The sequence below is a fragment of the Narcine bancroftii genome, chromosome 3 (assembly GCF_036971445.1).
Source record: "Narcine bancroftii isolate sNarBan1 chromosome 3, sNarBan1.hap1, whole genome shotgun sequence".
In the NCBI taxonomy this organism is placed as follows: domain Eukaryota; kingdom Metazoa; phylum Chordata; class Chondrichthyes; order Torpediniformes; family Narcinidae; genus Narcine; species Narcine bancroftii.
In genome coordinates, this window is record NC_091471.1 from 4,278,882 (window position 1) to 4,293,750 (window position 14,869).

Sequence of the window (14,869 nt, forward strand, 5' to 3'; positions counted from 1 at the left end):
ATGCTGTGGAAGAAATTTTCAGAAGAAAGGATTGAAACTGTCACTGATGTAATGGGCAAATAAGCATGTTTTAATAGAGCATCTGTTCAGTGAGATGTCATTTAGAAGCTAAGGATGGAGCCGTAACCAGCGTCACTTCAAATTAGACAAACTAAGATTTTTTTTAAAATTCGATATACAGCACTGCAACAGGCCAATTCGGCCCCACAAGTCCATGCCAATAAAAGATAAAAATTGTAATAAAGGTCCTGATTCCATTTTCAATGGGTTTCTTCCATGATGCAATCTGATTTTCTGTAACAGCTTGTTTGTCTCTGTGTATAAATATACGTGCTTATAGAACTAGATTACAGAGTTGGAAAGCAGTGGAGACTGCCCCCTACTCTCCATGACAGATCATGTGAAATAACGTCTGTGAAACGATACTCAAGGTCTCCGATCAGTTAATTTTACGACAGGCATGCTTGCCTTCATCAATTAGGACACTGAGTACAGGAGTTGGGACATCATGTTTCAACTGCACAAGATATTGGTGAGACCACATTTGGAGTATTGTGTGCAGTTCTGTAGAAAGGATGGATGGATAAGGTGTGGAAATCATTCACAAGGAGGGCTTGAATTATGAGGAGAAGCTGAATAGGCTTTATCCCCTGGAGCAGAGGAGGCTAAGGGAGAGCCTTACAGAGGTTACAAAACCATGAGAGGCATGGATAAGGTGAATGGTCACAGTTTTTTTTAACCCATGAAAGGGGAGTATAAAACTAGAAGGCACAGGTTTAAGGTGAGGGGGAAGAGATTTAAAGCGGACAGGAGAGACAAGCTTTTCTCACAGAGATTAGTGGGCAGATGGAACAAGCTGTCAGAGGAAGCTAGTGACAGATAGAATTGTGACATTTTAAAAAAACATTTTAGACCGATGTATGGATAGGAAAGGTTTGGAGGGATATGGGCCAAATACAGGCAAATGAGACTAGCTGAAGGAGACTACTTGGTCGGCACAAGATGAGTTGGGCCGAAGGGTCTGTGTCGTTGCTGGACAATTCTATGACTCTATTGGCTAGGTTTGAACTTGCTCAAGTTTAGAAGCATCAATGCAATCACAAGAAAGTCTCAGCAGAGACTATATTTCGTGAGGAGTTTGAGGAGATTCGGTTTGGCATCAGACTCAAAAATTTCTACAGGTGTACTGTGGAAAGTATTCTGTCTGGTTGCACCACTGGCTGGTACACAGAACAGGAATAAGCTCCAGAGGGATGTTAACTCAGCCAGTGTCATGGGTATCAGTCTTCACTCCATCAAGAACATTTTCAAGAGGTGGTGATTTAGAAGACACCCTCTATCCTCAAGGACCCTCACTACCTAAGCCATGTCCTCTTCATTCTGGAAGGAGATGCCTGAAGGCAAGCACAGATTGGAACAAGGACAGATTCTTCCCCTCCGCCATCAGATTGCTGAATGGACAATGAACCACAGACACTGCCTCATTTCCTCCCACCATCTATCCAGTTATCTAGTTAGTTTGAAAGGTGATTTATTTGCACTGTGGATGCTGTAGCAAAACAACCCGTTTGTGACAGATTCCTAAATAATCAATGAACTAAAGACACTGCCTTACTTTTCATGCACTATTTTTAAATTTTACTTCTAGTGATGTTGTAAGATGGATATAATATGAACATTTGCCGTAAAACACCAAATTTCATGACTTGTTCACGCCAATAAATTTTGATTCTGAGTGAGATCTTCACAAGGTGGTGTGCAAAGTGACATCAAGAAGGATTAGGAATACTCATATTATTCAAATAGACATAAAACATACTCAAGGATTGACCTGTTCCTGTTGTCAGCCCATATCCAAGGGACAGTTAGGAAAATGGAATATAAAGCTAGATTGTTATCGGATCACTTACCCCTGTTATTACCAATAGAACTGGAGGACATCCCACCAAAAACATATACTTGGAGATTAAACTCCATGCTACTTAAAAGACAGGAATTTAGAGAATTTATTGAGCGCCAAATTAAAATGTACTTTGAAATAAATACGGAATCAGTGAAAGACAAATTTATATTATGGGATGCCTTCATTAGAGGGCAGATAATAAGTTATGTAACTAAGATTAAAAAGGACTACAATTGGGAAATAGAACAGCTAGAAAGGGAAATAGTAAGTACAGAAAAAGAACTAGCAACAAGGGAAGATACAAAAAAAAAGAGAATAGGCGGACAAAAAAAATAAAATACGAAACACTACAAACGTATAAGGTGGAGAAGAACATAATGAAGACAAAACAGAAGTATTATGAGCTAGGAGAAAAAAACGCACAAAATACTAGCTTGGCAGCTTAAAACAGAACAAGCTAAAAGAACGGTATTGGCATCAAGGAAAAAGGACAAACAAATTACATATAACCCAACAGAGATCAACGAAAACTTTAAGGAATTCTACGATCAATTTACCAAACTGAGAATGAAGGGAAAGAAGACAAAATGGATGAGTTTTTAGCTAAAATTGAACTACCGAAATTGCAAGAAGAGGAGCAAAACAAATTGATAAAACCATTTGAAATAGAGGAAATACAGGACATATTTAAAAAGCTACTGAACAATAAAATGCCTGGAGAGGACGGACTCCCAGTAGAATTCTATAAAACATTTAAAGACTTATTAATTCCTCCTCTCCTGGAAATAATGAACCAGACTGAAGAAACACAAAACATGCCAGATTCATGTAAAACAGCAATAATTACAGTAATACCAAAGACGGGGAAAGATCCACTAACACCAGCATCGTATAGACCAATATCTCAACTTAACTCAAATTATAAGATAATAGTGAAATTATTAGCCAACAGATTGGCCGACTGTGTACCAAAAATAGTCAAACTATATCAAACTGGATTTATTAAGAAAAGACGAACAATGGACAATATCTGTAAGTTCATTAACTTAATCCATGTAGTACAAGGAAATAGGACGCCAACAGTGGCGGTTGCTTTAGACGCAGAGAAAGCCTTTGACAGGGTAGAATGGAATTATTTATTCAAAGTTCTACAGAGGTTCAACCTACCAGAAAAATATATTAATTGGATTAAAGCATTATATAAGGGACCATTGGCGAAGGTGACAGTAAATGGGTATATATCGAACCAATTTAAATTAAGCAGGTCAACTAGGCAGGGATGTCCACTATCTCACTCAGTGTTCGCTTTAGCTATAGAACTCTTGGCAGAACTGATAAGAATAGAAAATAAAATAAAAGGGATAAAAATAAAAGAGAAGGAATATAAAATCAGTCTATTTGCAGATGACGTCATAGTAAACTTAACAGAACCAGAAATATCAATAAAAGAATTACATAAGAAATTGAAGGAATATGGAGAAATATCGGGGTACAAGATCAACGCAAATAAAAGTGAAGCGATGCCAATGAATAATGTGAATTTCACAAAGTTTAAGAAAGAATCACCATTTAAATGGCAAACACAAGCAATCCGATACCTAGGTATTAGACTAGATAATAATCTAGGCCATCTATACAAATTAAATTATCAGCCATTAATGAATAAATTACAAGATGACTTAGAACATTGGAAAGATTTGCCACGAACACTGATAGGAGGGGTAAATTGCATTAAAATGAATATCTTCCCAAGGATACAATATCTATTTCAATCGTTACCAATTCCCTTAACAGAGAAATTCTTCAATGAGCTAAAGAAAATAATAAGGAAATTCTTATGGAAAGGGGGGAATCCAAGGATAGCGCTAGATATAAAAAGGGGGTTTACAGCTACCAAACTTTAAGAATTATTATAGAGCAGCACAATTAAGATACCTATCAGATTTTTATCAAACAAGGTAAAAACAAGATTCGACCAGATTAGAGCTAGATAAAATAGGGGAGAAGGTACCAGAACATATACTATAGAAGTGGGATGAAAAGCTGGTGCAACATAGGAATTCACCAGTATTGCACCATCTGCTCAACATTTGGAAGAAGATTCACGTAGAAAGGAAAAAAACAAATTACCAACTACCAAAATTATTATTGACGCAAGATCAACTAATCCCTTTCAGAATAGATAACCTTTCCTTTAGAGAATGGGGGAGAAAAGGGATCAAAAGAATAGAAAATTGTTTTTGGGAAATAATTTATTATCTTTTGAATACATGAAGTACAAATATGGAATAACTCTCGACACAAGGTTTGCATACCACCAACTAAAAACCATCTTAAAGGACAAATTGGGAAGCAGGCTGAGGTTACCAGAAGGAAGCAGCTTTGAATGTACATCAAGCTGCAAGAGAAAGAGAACAATGAAATAATCTGTAAACCCAAACAAAAGTGGAAACATGATCTAAGCATAAAGATGAAAAATGGGAAAAGCTATGCTCTGGAACTATGAGAAATACAATAAACATGAGGTTACGCATAATACAATATAATTGGTTACACGGGCTATACACCACACCCCAAAAGTTAAATAAATGGGACCCAACAGTATCAGACGGATGTTTTCACTGTAAGAAGGAAATGGGAACGACAGTACATGCAATTTGGGCATGTGAGAAAGTGGAAAAGTTTTGGGAAGATCTAAATCAGGTATTAAATAAAATCACGAAAAGCAACATCCCAAAAAATCCAGAGATCTTTCTTCTAAGTAATATAAGAAGTAAAGAACTTAGACTCGATTTGGATGAAGCACAAAAAAGATTGATTATGATAGCCTTAGCTGTAGCAAAAAATGTTTAATGTCAACCTGGAAATCAGAAGAGAGCCTGAGAATACAGCAATGGTACATGGAAATGAATAAATGTATTCCATTGGAAAAAATAACATAGAACTTAAAAAAATAAAGTCACATTATTTTAACAAATTTGGGAACCGTACATGGAACACAAAAGAGAAGTCCTACCGCGGACCTCCACCCCCTAAAATGATAGAATGAGAAGACGACGAAATGAACTGACCCAGTGGGTAAAAGTAGATGACACAATTTTTTTGTTTATTTTCATTGTGTGATGACATTGTTTAATGGGTTTATTGTATTGTATATGTTGAACGTTTAGAGGGTAGGGAGGGGGGTAGGAAGGAGGGAGGGAAGGGAGGGGGGAAAAAGGGGAGAAAATGACACCGTGTATATTCAAGAGGGAAATGTTTGTGTGCATTTTGGTTAATATGGTTCTTGGTGTGAAAAATTTTTAAAAATTTAAAAAAAGGATTAGCCATGGTCTTATTGAAAGGTGGGTGCTGTGTCTGGGACCCGTTGTTAACTCCTGCATGCTCCCTTGTCCGCTAATCTATAACTATACAAGTCACCGTTTAAAAATAAAGAGTTGTCCATTTAAGACAAAAATGAGGTATTTTTTTCCTCTCAGATAGTTTGAGAATCTTTGGAATTGGTGGAAGTTGATGGTCACATGAGGCAGAGGAAGAAGTTGTTTGGGAGCAGACCAATTAAACACCGCATACACAGTACAGGTCAGACACAGCACAAATGTGCAGAATTACAGCAAAGGCAGCGTAATTTTACTTGTGCTGGGGAAACTCAGCAGGTCACGCAGGTGACCATAGGACGCAAAGGGATGTAACCAATGTTTTGGGAAGGTTGCAATTGCCATTTGAATGGTTTCGAGGGCTGAATAGCCTCTCCTTGCACTCCAGTCGATTTACTTGTACGGATGCTTTTATATTTGCCCTAGTATTCTTGCAGTCGGACTTGAAGTCTCAAATTCCTGATGAAGGGCTCAAGCCTGAAACGGTGGTTATATCCCTTTGTGTCCGATGGACGCTGCATCTCCTGCTGAGTTTCTCCAGCAGTTTTGTGTATTGCACTACAATCAGTGCGACTGCAGACTTTCCCCTGCAAGCCCCCAAAAACTATAAGGTTCACTCAGGGGTAATTCGTTTCTGTCCTTTACTTATCTGGTGTCCCAGATATATTACAGTTTTCTCAACAAACTGTAACTTGTTTCTGGACACTCGTAGACCCTTTTTCCCCAGATAATTCAAGAGTCTAATGGTCTCTCCCCTCATTTCTTGTTCCTTGGGTCCTGATAATAGTAAATCATCCACATACTGCATTAGTTGGGAATCATCAGATTGTGGATAGTCCATCAGGATTTGTTCTAGCATTTGTCCAAACAGGTTTGGAGATTCAGTGAACCCTTGGGGCAATACAGTCCACCGAAACTGTCTCCGTCTACCTGTCCATGGATTTTCCCATTCAAACGCAAACATATCTCTACTTTCCTCTTCTAACGGACAAGTCCAGAAGGCATCCTTCAAGTCGATAACACTAAACCACTCATGGTCTGGGGGAATCCGACTCATAATAGTATAGGGATTAGGTACCACTGGGTGGCGGGTCTGAACAATAGCATTCAAACTTCTTAGATCCTGAACTAGGCGATAGGATCCATCTGACTTTTTTACTGGGAGTATAGGGGTGTTATAAGGTGACATGCATTCTTCTAATAGTCCGTCTCATATTAAAGTCTCAATTACCGGCTGTAGCCCTTTTCTCCCTTCCAAAGAAATAGGATACTGACGTTTCCTTACCGGCTGATGACCTGGTATTAATGTGACATGTAAAGGTGGGATGTCCAGACCTCCTCGATTTCCCTCCTTATACCAGACTCTCTCGTCAATCTGCCGTTCATCCTCTTCCTTTAAAGCGCAGAGGTGGACTCGCACTTCTCCGTCCACAGGGAGAGCACCCAAACCTAGGAGAGCCTGTAAGTCCCTTCCTAGGAGGTTAAATCCAGCCGAAGGTAATAACAAGAGGTCTTGTACCCCTTCTCTTTCTTCCAGTTTCACTGTTACTTGGGGAATTATTGATACCATTCTGGGAGCCCCTTCTATCCCAGAAATTGTCAAATTACTTTTTATAGGCTCAGTTCCGATTGGCACAGTTATTACACTACTTCGTTCCGCTCCTGTGTCCACCATAAACACCACCTCTTCTCCCTTGGGACCAATTTTTAGTTTTACCAGGGGTTCCCTCTTATATTTGGTCCCTAACATTTGGAACCCCTGACACCCTTAATCTTCTTCCATAAGTTCGAGGGCACGCAATTCCCTCTTGTATCGGGGGCATTCCCTCTTAAAGTGTCCTTCCTCATTGCAGTAATAGCACTTAACGAACCTCCGGGGTCTTCCCTCTCTTGGATATTTTGGATTGTTTAGAGGAAGGTTTTGTTTTCTTTCCCCTCTGGATTCAGCATTCATCTGTCGGATAGTCTGTACCATAACCTTTGTCGCCTTTTTTTGATCTTCTTCTTCTCTCTGCACATATACTTTTTGTGCCTTTTTTAACAGTTCACTTAGGGGTTTTTCACTCCAGTCCTCCTCCTTTTCTAGTTTCTTTCTAATGTCTTGCCATGATTTGGAAACAAATTCAATTCGAATAAGCTGTTCACCCATTGGTGTACTAGGGTCCACACCAGCATACTGTTGGACATTCTTTCTCACCCTCTCCAAAAAATCAGTAGGGGACTCGTCTTTCCCCTGGTGGTTCCCAAATGCCTTGGTAAAATTGTGACCCTTTGGCACAGCCTCCCGTATCCCTTTAATTGTCCACTCTCTATATTGTCTCATACTTGCCAATCCCTCGGGTGTTCGTTTGTCCCACCTGGGTTCATTTAAGGGATATTTTTGTTCATGGGGTCTAGGGTCCCCAGGTTGTTCATATTCCCACATGAGGAGGGCAGCCCGTCGAATCATCTGCCTCTCCTGGGGTGAAAATAATGTTCCCATTATTGCCTGCATCTCTTCCCACGTATATGTGTTTGGTCCCAAGAATTGGTCAAGCTGTTCAGCCAGTCCTATAGGATCTTCCAATAACTTTTTCATTTCTTTCTTAAATCCCCGCACCTCTGTACTAGTTAGGGGAACATTCACATATCCCGTTCCCCCTCCCGGTCCTCCCATAGGAACTTCTCTCAGGGGATTTAGGTTTATTGAAAACTTTGATGGTCCTGGACCAGTCTGGGATCTTGTCCAGGGTCGGTTTACCGGTGGAAGTTTAGGGTCCGACTCCCTTAATTCATCCTTTTTATCCCGGCCCCCTTGGGGGCAATCAGATTCATCACCTTTCCCCTCCGGTAATAAGCTTTCCTCGGGCGCAGTAGGCACCGGGGGAATATAAGGAGGGGGAAGGTTGTCCAGAGGTTCCCATTTCTTTTCTCCTGCCACTCTCAATTTAAAACATTCTGTTAAGGATCCTGGCCAGGGAACCCAACAAAATGCATATGCTGACTCTTCTTGATTCACCTTTGGTCTCGAATTTACATATATGTTTAATGCTTGTCTAACCCAATCCTCATCAGATCCAAATTTCGGCCACCAGACCGAGGAACCTTTAATAGGTTGTTTTGACCAAAGGAGACAATATTGGATCATCTTTTTCTTGTTTTTGTCCCGATATCTTTTACTATCCCAATTTTCAAACATTCTCCCCAAAGGGCTGTCAAGGGGTACTCCCAGGAATTGTCCTGAATTTTCAGACGAGCCCTTAGATTTTGATCCTCCCATTTTCCCACCTAGATCTGTTTATCGTTGCTGAGGACCCTCTCGCTCTGGACCCTACTCCCTTCCTCTCAGACGCCTCGTCGGAGGTGCTGTCCCTCCTTCGGTTACCGCTGAGGTTTTCCTGGGGTTGTCCCCTCTCTTCTCGGCACTTCGTCGGAGGTGCTGTCCCTCCTTCGGTTACCGCCGAGGTTTTCCTGGGGTTGACCCCTCTCTTCTCGGCACTTCGTCGGAGGTGCTGTCCCTCCTTCGGTTACCGCCGAGGTTTCCCTGGGGTCTATCCTAGAGTCCCGCGACAGGGTCCTCACACAACGACAAAAGATCTATACTTAATCTATTCCGTTAGGTTTTTATCCAAACAGGTGTATCCCGTTACACCTGTTACCCAATCCCCACACCACAATCGTAAGTCGTCACTTACCGGTGTCTTCCCGGGGATTGAACCGTCACCCTTCTCCTCTCCGTCTTGTCGTGTCACCCTGTCCGGATACCACTCGCTCAAGCCGCCCGAAGCGACGAGCAAGGGACTAGGAGCCGCTGAACTCAGCGGGGTGCACCGCCTCCGATGTCCCTCTTCTCGCCTCCCCTCACGGCCGGAGTGTAGATCCCGGACGAGTCCCCATTTGTCAGAAATAAAACTTCTCACACATGAGTCTCTTTAATGCCTGTCTGCCATCGCTACTCTGCCTGGTGTGACCCCTGTACTGCATGTCAAAAGATTGTCTGGCTGTAATCAACCACCATTCGCGGCTTCTCCCCGTTTTTAACAACCACTACCTGGGCCCTCCAGGGACTTGAGCTGAGATCGATAATGCCCTCATCCAGCAGTCTGCGCACCTCGCTTCTGATAAATTTCCTGTCTTCGTCACTATATTGCCGGCTTTTGATGGCCACTGGTTTTCAGCCAGGGGTGAGGTTTGCAAAGAGTGCTGGAGGAGCGACCTGGAGAGTGGAGAGGCTACACGTGTGGCGCGGGGGCAGGTGGTGTGGGCTGTCGCTAGCAGGAGGCCTCCGGGGTGGAGTGGTTACAGACAGAGAGTGGCGCATGAGGCTCCCCATAGTCCAGGGAAACAGTACGGAACAGGCACTGAAAATCCAGTCCCAGCAATACTGGAGCGCACAGTTGAGGGAGAACTAACAGTTTAAAATTGGTATAAGTGATGCCCTGGACTTTCAGGATCACCACGCAGTACCCCTTTACCCCAGTCGAGTGTCATCTGGAGACCAATTAAATCTTTTGGTCAGTGGGGAGGATGACCAGTCGACAACGGTGGGCCAGGTCTGGATGGATAAACTCTAGGTTGACCCCGAGTCAAATAAGCAGTTAGTATGGTGTCCGTGCACTTGAATCAGTTCCATCACTTTTGTGAGGGGATGGGGGCAGTCCTGGTCCAGGTCACTGATGCAACGACTTGTGCTGGGGACAGTGGAGTCTTGCGTGATGACGTCACGCGGTGTCGGGCATGAAGAGCACTACGTGTGCGTGGTGACGTCACAGGAGCAGTCGGGCTGGAGCTGTCGGTGTCGAGTGGCTGGGGCTGCTGCTTGCAGCTGGCTGGGGCCGTCAGGATGCCGACGGTAAGTGCTGGGGGTGGCTGCTTGCAGTCATCATGGCGAGGGTGGAGTGTACCTTCTGCGCTCGGCGCCTGCCCAGTGAAGTCAGGCACTGCCGTGTGATCGAGCCCTCACTCATTGGACGAGAGCTCCGATGAAGAGGTTTGAACAAGGGGATGGCGGTTGGACCTCACACGAGGCACTGTGTTTGGTGGTGGCCATTTTGGAGTGACAGACTACAACAAAGTGACTGTTTTTAAGGCATTTCTGGCACCTTGCTTTCCTTGCAGGACACTAGGGCCTGCTGTGTTTGTCCCTCCCACAGAAGTAGCACTTCGGGGTTGTGACAGTACAGATTCTATCACCAATGTGTATATGTACAGATGGTCGTGGAGGATGACTGTGACTGACTGAGAGTGTAGCCACACCTACTGGCAGGTCTTAAAGGATTGATCTGAGCCAGACCAGGTCATTCTGGATTGGTCGACCTACTTGTGATATGCTCCAGTCTTTTCGTTAATAAAAGCCTTGGTTTGGATCAACAAGTCTTTGGTTCTTTCGACGCGCTCTACAATTTTATTAACTAAAAAATTTTGAAGGGATGGAGCGTATGCTATGGCTTGAACGCCTCGACATTCGCCCACAGTCAGCTATAGCCTCGAACAACTTTAAGCACTGGGTGAGATGCTTTGAAACATACTTACAGCTCTCTGATCCTGTCGTGATAGAGGACAGCCATCAACTACTAATATTGATGACTATGGTGTCCCCGAGAGTCTACCAGAGTATCCAGGATGTGACCACTTACGCCGCAGCCATGAAGGTGCTGAAAGGGCTCTACGAGCGACCAATGAACAGGGTCTATGCTCAGTACAAACTTGCTACAAGGAGGCAACAGCTGGTGAGTCCTGTAGAGCTTATATTCAGGCACTAAGGGCAATGGGCAGGGTCTGTGCCTGTGCCTGCACAGACAGAACTGCTGCGGAGACCACAGACGATCTGATTCGGGATGCCTATGTGGCCGGGGTTCGTTCGAATGAGGTGAGGCAACGCCTGCTAGAGCACGGGGGAGAAAACCTAGAGGTCGTGATCCGGATCACAGAGATGATGGAGGCTGTGGTCTTAAGTATGGACATGTACTCTCGGGGCTGGATCCCACACTCTGATGTAAGTAGGATGCCCTCCCTCTACCTTACTACTGCTGCTACGCTGCCCGATGCAACCCCAAAGTGTTATTTCTGTGAGAGGAACAAGCACAGCAGGTCCCAGTGCCCAGTGAGAAAAGCCAGGTGCCAGAAGTGCCTTAAAAACGGCCACTTTGCTGTAGTCTGTCGCTCCAAAATGGCCGCTGTCAAACACAGTGCCTCATGTGAAGCCCAATCGCCACTCTCCATTTCAAACACTTCTTCCTCAGAGCTCTCGTCCAATGAGAGCGAGGACTCCACTGTGCAGCAGCGCCTGACATTGCGGGGCAGACACCGAGTGCGGAAGGTACAACCCACCCTCACCGCAATGACGTTCACCCTACCTCACGAAGCAATGCCTGACCAGGCCCCAGCCCTGACCTCAACGGTCGCCGCCGCTGCCAACCAGGGACCTGACCCTGCTGCCGACCAGGGACCCGCCGCCACCGCTGACCAGGGACCCGCCGCCGCCGCCGCTGACCAGGGACACGGCGCTGCTACCGACCAGGGACCTGCCACCGCCGCTGCTGACCATGGACACGCTGCTACCGCCACTGCCGACCGGGGACACGCCGCCGCAACCGACGCTGCCGACCCGGTACCCACTGACTCTGCCGACCGGGGACCCGACACTGCCGACCAGGGACCCACCACTGCTGACCGCCCCACCGCCGACACCAAGCAGCAACCCCCAACACTTACCGTTAGCTACAGGCAGCAACACCGACTCCTCGACACTGTTTTTTAAGCCCAGCTGTTTGCGTGACGTCATCACACAGGACTCCCCTGTCTACATTACAAGTCTCTGCATCAATAACCCTCGACCAGGACTTCCCCCAACCCCTCACAAAAGTAATGGAACTGATTAAAGTGCATGGACACTATACCAATTCCTTATTTGACTCGGGGTCAACTGACAATTTTATCTGCCCAGACCTGGCCCACCGTTGCAGACTGGCTATTCTCTCCACTGCACAGAGAATTTAATTGGCGACCACATCGCACTCGACTGGGGTAAAGGGGTACTGCGTGGCGACCCTGAAAGTCCAGGGCATCATGTTCACAGACTTCAAACTATTAGTCCTTCCCCAATTGTGCGCCCCTGCACTGCTGGTACTGGAATTTCAGTGCCAGTTTCAAACCATTTCCCTGCACTTTGGGGGTCCTCATGCTCTGCTCTCTGTCTGTAACCACTCCACCCCGGAAACCTCCTGCCAGCGGCAGCCCGAGCCACCCACCACCATGCCCTGGGGCCTCACCTGTAGTCTCTCCACCCTCCGAGTTGCTCCGCCAGCACTTTTCGCAAATATCACCCCTGGATGGAAGCCTGTGGCCACCAAAAGCCGGCAATATAGTTATGAACGCAGGAAATTTATCAGAAGCGAGGTGCGCAGACTGCTGGATGAGGGCATTATCGAATCCAGCTCAAGTCCATGGAGGGTCCAGGTGGTGGTTGTTAAAAACAGGGAGAAGCCGCGAATGGTGGTTGATTACAGCCAGACAATCAACTGCTTCACGCTTCTGGACACGTACCCCCTCCCACGGATCATGGATGTGGTGAATCAGATCGCCCAATACCGTGTGTTCTCCACCATTGACCTACGTTCGGCTTATCACCAGCTCCCAATCCGGCCAGAAGACCGACCTTTCATGGCCTTTGAAGCGAATGGGCGGCTGTATCAATTCCTCAGGGTACCCTTTGGGGTCACGAATGACGTCGCGGTTTTCCAGTGGGAAATGGACTGGATGGTGGACCAGAACGGGCTGACTGCTACTTTCCCGTATCTGAACAATGTCATCATCTGCGGCCATGACACAGAGGATTATGATGCCAACCTTGAGAAATTCTTTCAGACTGCAATTCAGCTGAACTTGACCTACAATTTTGACAAGTGTGTCTTCCGGACCACTTGGCTCGCAATTCTAGGTTGTGTGGTGGAGAATGGGGTGATCATGTCGGACCCTGGCCACATGCGTCCATCATGGATCTGCCACCCCCCACACCCAAAAGGTACTTAGATGCTGCCTGGGCTTCTTTTCGTATTACGCCCAATGGGTTCCACACTACGCCAACAAGGCACAGCCCCTTATCAAGACCACCTCCTTCCCCGTCAACCAAAGCCAGAGTGGCCTTCGACCGCATCAAATTGGACATTGGCGCTGCACGCCATCGACGAGTCCATTCTGTTCCAAGTAGAGAGCAATGTATCCAATTTTGCACTGGCGGCCACTTTGAACCAGTCCGGCCGGCCAGTAGCCTTCTTCTCAAGGTCCCTTCAGGGCCCTGAGAGACGACACTCCTCTGTCGAGAAGGACGCCCAGGCCATAGTCGAAGCAGTACGTCGCAGGACGCACTACCTCACTGGCAGGTGCTTTACACTACTGACTGACCAACGCGCGGTCTCCTTCATGTTCAGCAATACCCAGTGAGGTAAGATCAAGAACGACAAGATTGCTAGGTGGAAAATCGAACTCTCCACCTTCAATTACGACATACTGTACCAGCCTGGTAAGCTCAACAACCCACCAGAAGCACTCTCCAGGGGGACTTGCGCCAACATACATTGGACAGGCTGCAGAGACTCTATGAGGAGCTCTGTCATCCGGGGGTCACTAGGTTTGCGCACTTCGTTAAGAACCACAACCTGCCCTACACGGTCGAGGAGATTCGCTCCATGACCCGAGCCTGCCTGGTGTGCGCTGAGTGCAAGCCACATTTCTTCCGCCTGGAGAACACCCACATCATCAAAATCACCCAGCCATTTGAACGTCTAAGGGGCCCCTACCGTTGACCAACTGTAAAACCTACATTCTTATGGTGATCAATGAGTACTCTCGCTTCCCTTTTGCTTTGCCCTGTTCGGACATGACCGCCTCCTCAGTCATAGAGGCCTTGCACAGCATCTTCACCATCTTGTGGTACCCCAGTTACATCCACAGTAACCGGGGGTCCTCGTTTATGAGCGCTGAGCTGCGACACTACCTCCTGGAGCGTGGTATTGCTTCAACCAGGACCACCAGCTACAACCCACGTGGTAATGGGCAGGTTGAAAGAGAGAACGCCACCGTCTGGAAAGTGGTTACACTTGCCCTCCGGTCCAAAGGCCTCCCCACTGCTCGCTGGCAGGACGTGTTCACTAGCACCTACCCTCCATCCACTCCCTCCTATGCACCGTGACCAATGCCACCCCCCACAAAAGGATGTTCTCTTTCCCAAGGAAATCTGAATCGGGAACAACCATACCAGCATGGCTCACAGTTCCCGGACCTGTCCTGCTGTGACACCACATCCAGTATTCAAAAAACGACCCTGAGTAATGCTGCTCCATGCAAACCCGCATTATGCATACATAGACTACCCAGACGGCTGGGAGGACACAGTCTCGGTAAGGGACCTATCCCAAGCTGGATCGGACCTGGCATCACTCCCAACCCAACCTCCTCCAACTTCTTCGCCCCTAGGTCACGTGCTTGATCAGAGGGATCAGCACCACCCCACCAGCGGCAGTGGGAGCAATTCAGGCCTGCCTGTTGACAACGCCGTTGGGGAATTGAGCGAGACGGGGCACGCACCCAATGAGCCCGCCAGCGACATGAC

General features: G+C 46.2%; 1 protein-coding gene and 1 long non-coding RNA gene across 10 annotated transcripts in view; one reads left to right on the forward strand and one right to left on the reverse strand.

Moving 5' to 3' along the window:
* Positions 1-14,869, reverse strand: part of LOC138756945 (sideroflexin-5-like) — a 309,487-nt gene that overhangs the window by 146,815 nt on the left and 147,803 nt on the right. The window lies entirely within an intron of this gene.
* Positions 1-14,869, forward strand: part of LOC138756946 (uncharacterized) — an 85,636-nt gene that overhangs the window by 62,192 nt on the left and 8,575 nt on the right. For all 5 annotated transcript variants that reach the window (XR_011353244.1, XR_011353241.1, XR_011353242.1 and 2 more), the window contains one exon: positions 5,383-5,485. This is a non-coding gene — a long non-coding RNA (uncharacterized lncRNA). The remainder of the gene's footprint in view (positions 1-5,382; positions 5,486-14,869) is intronic.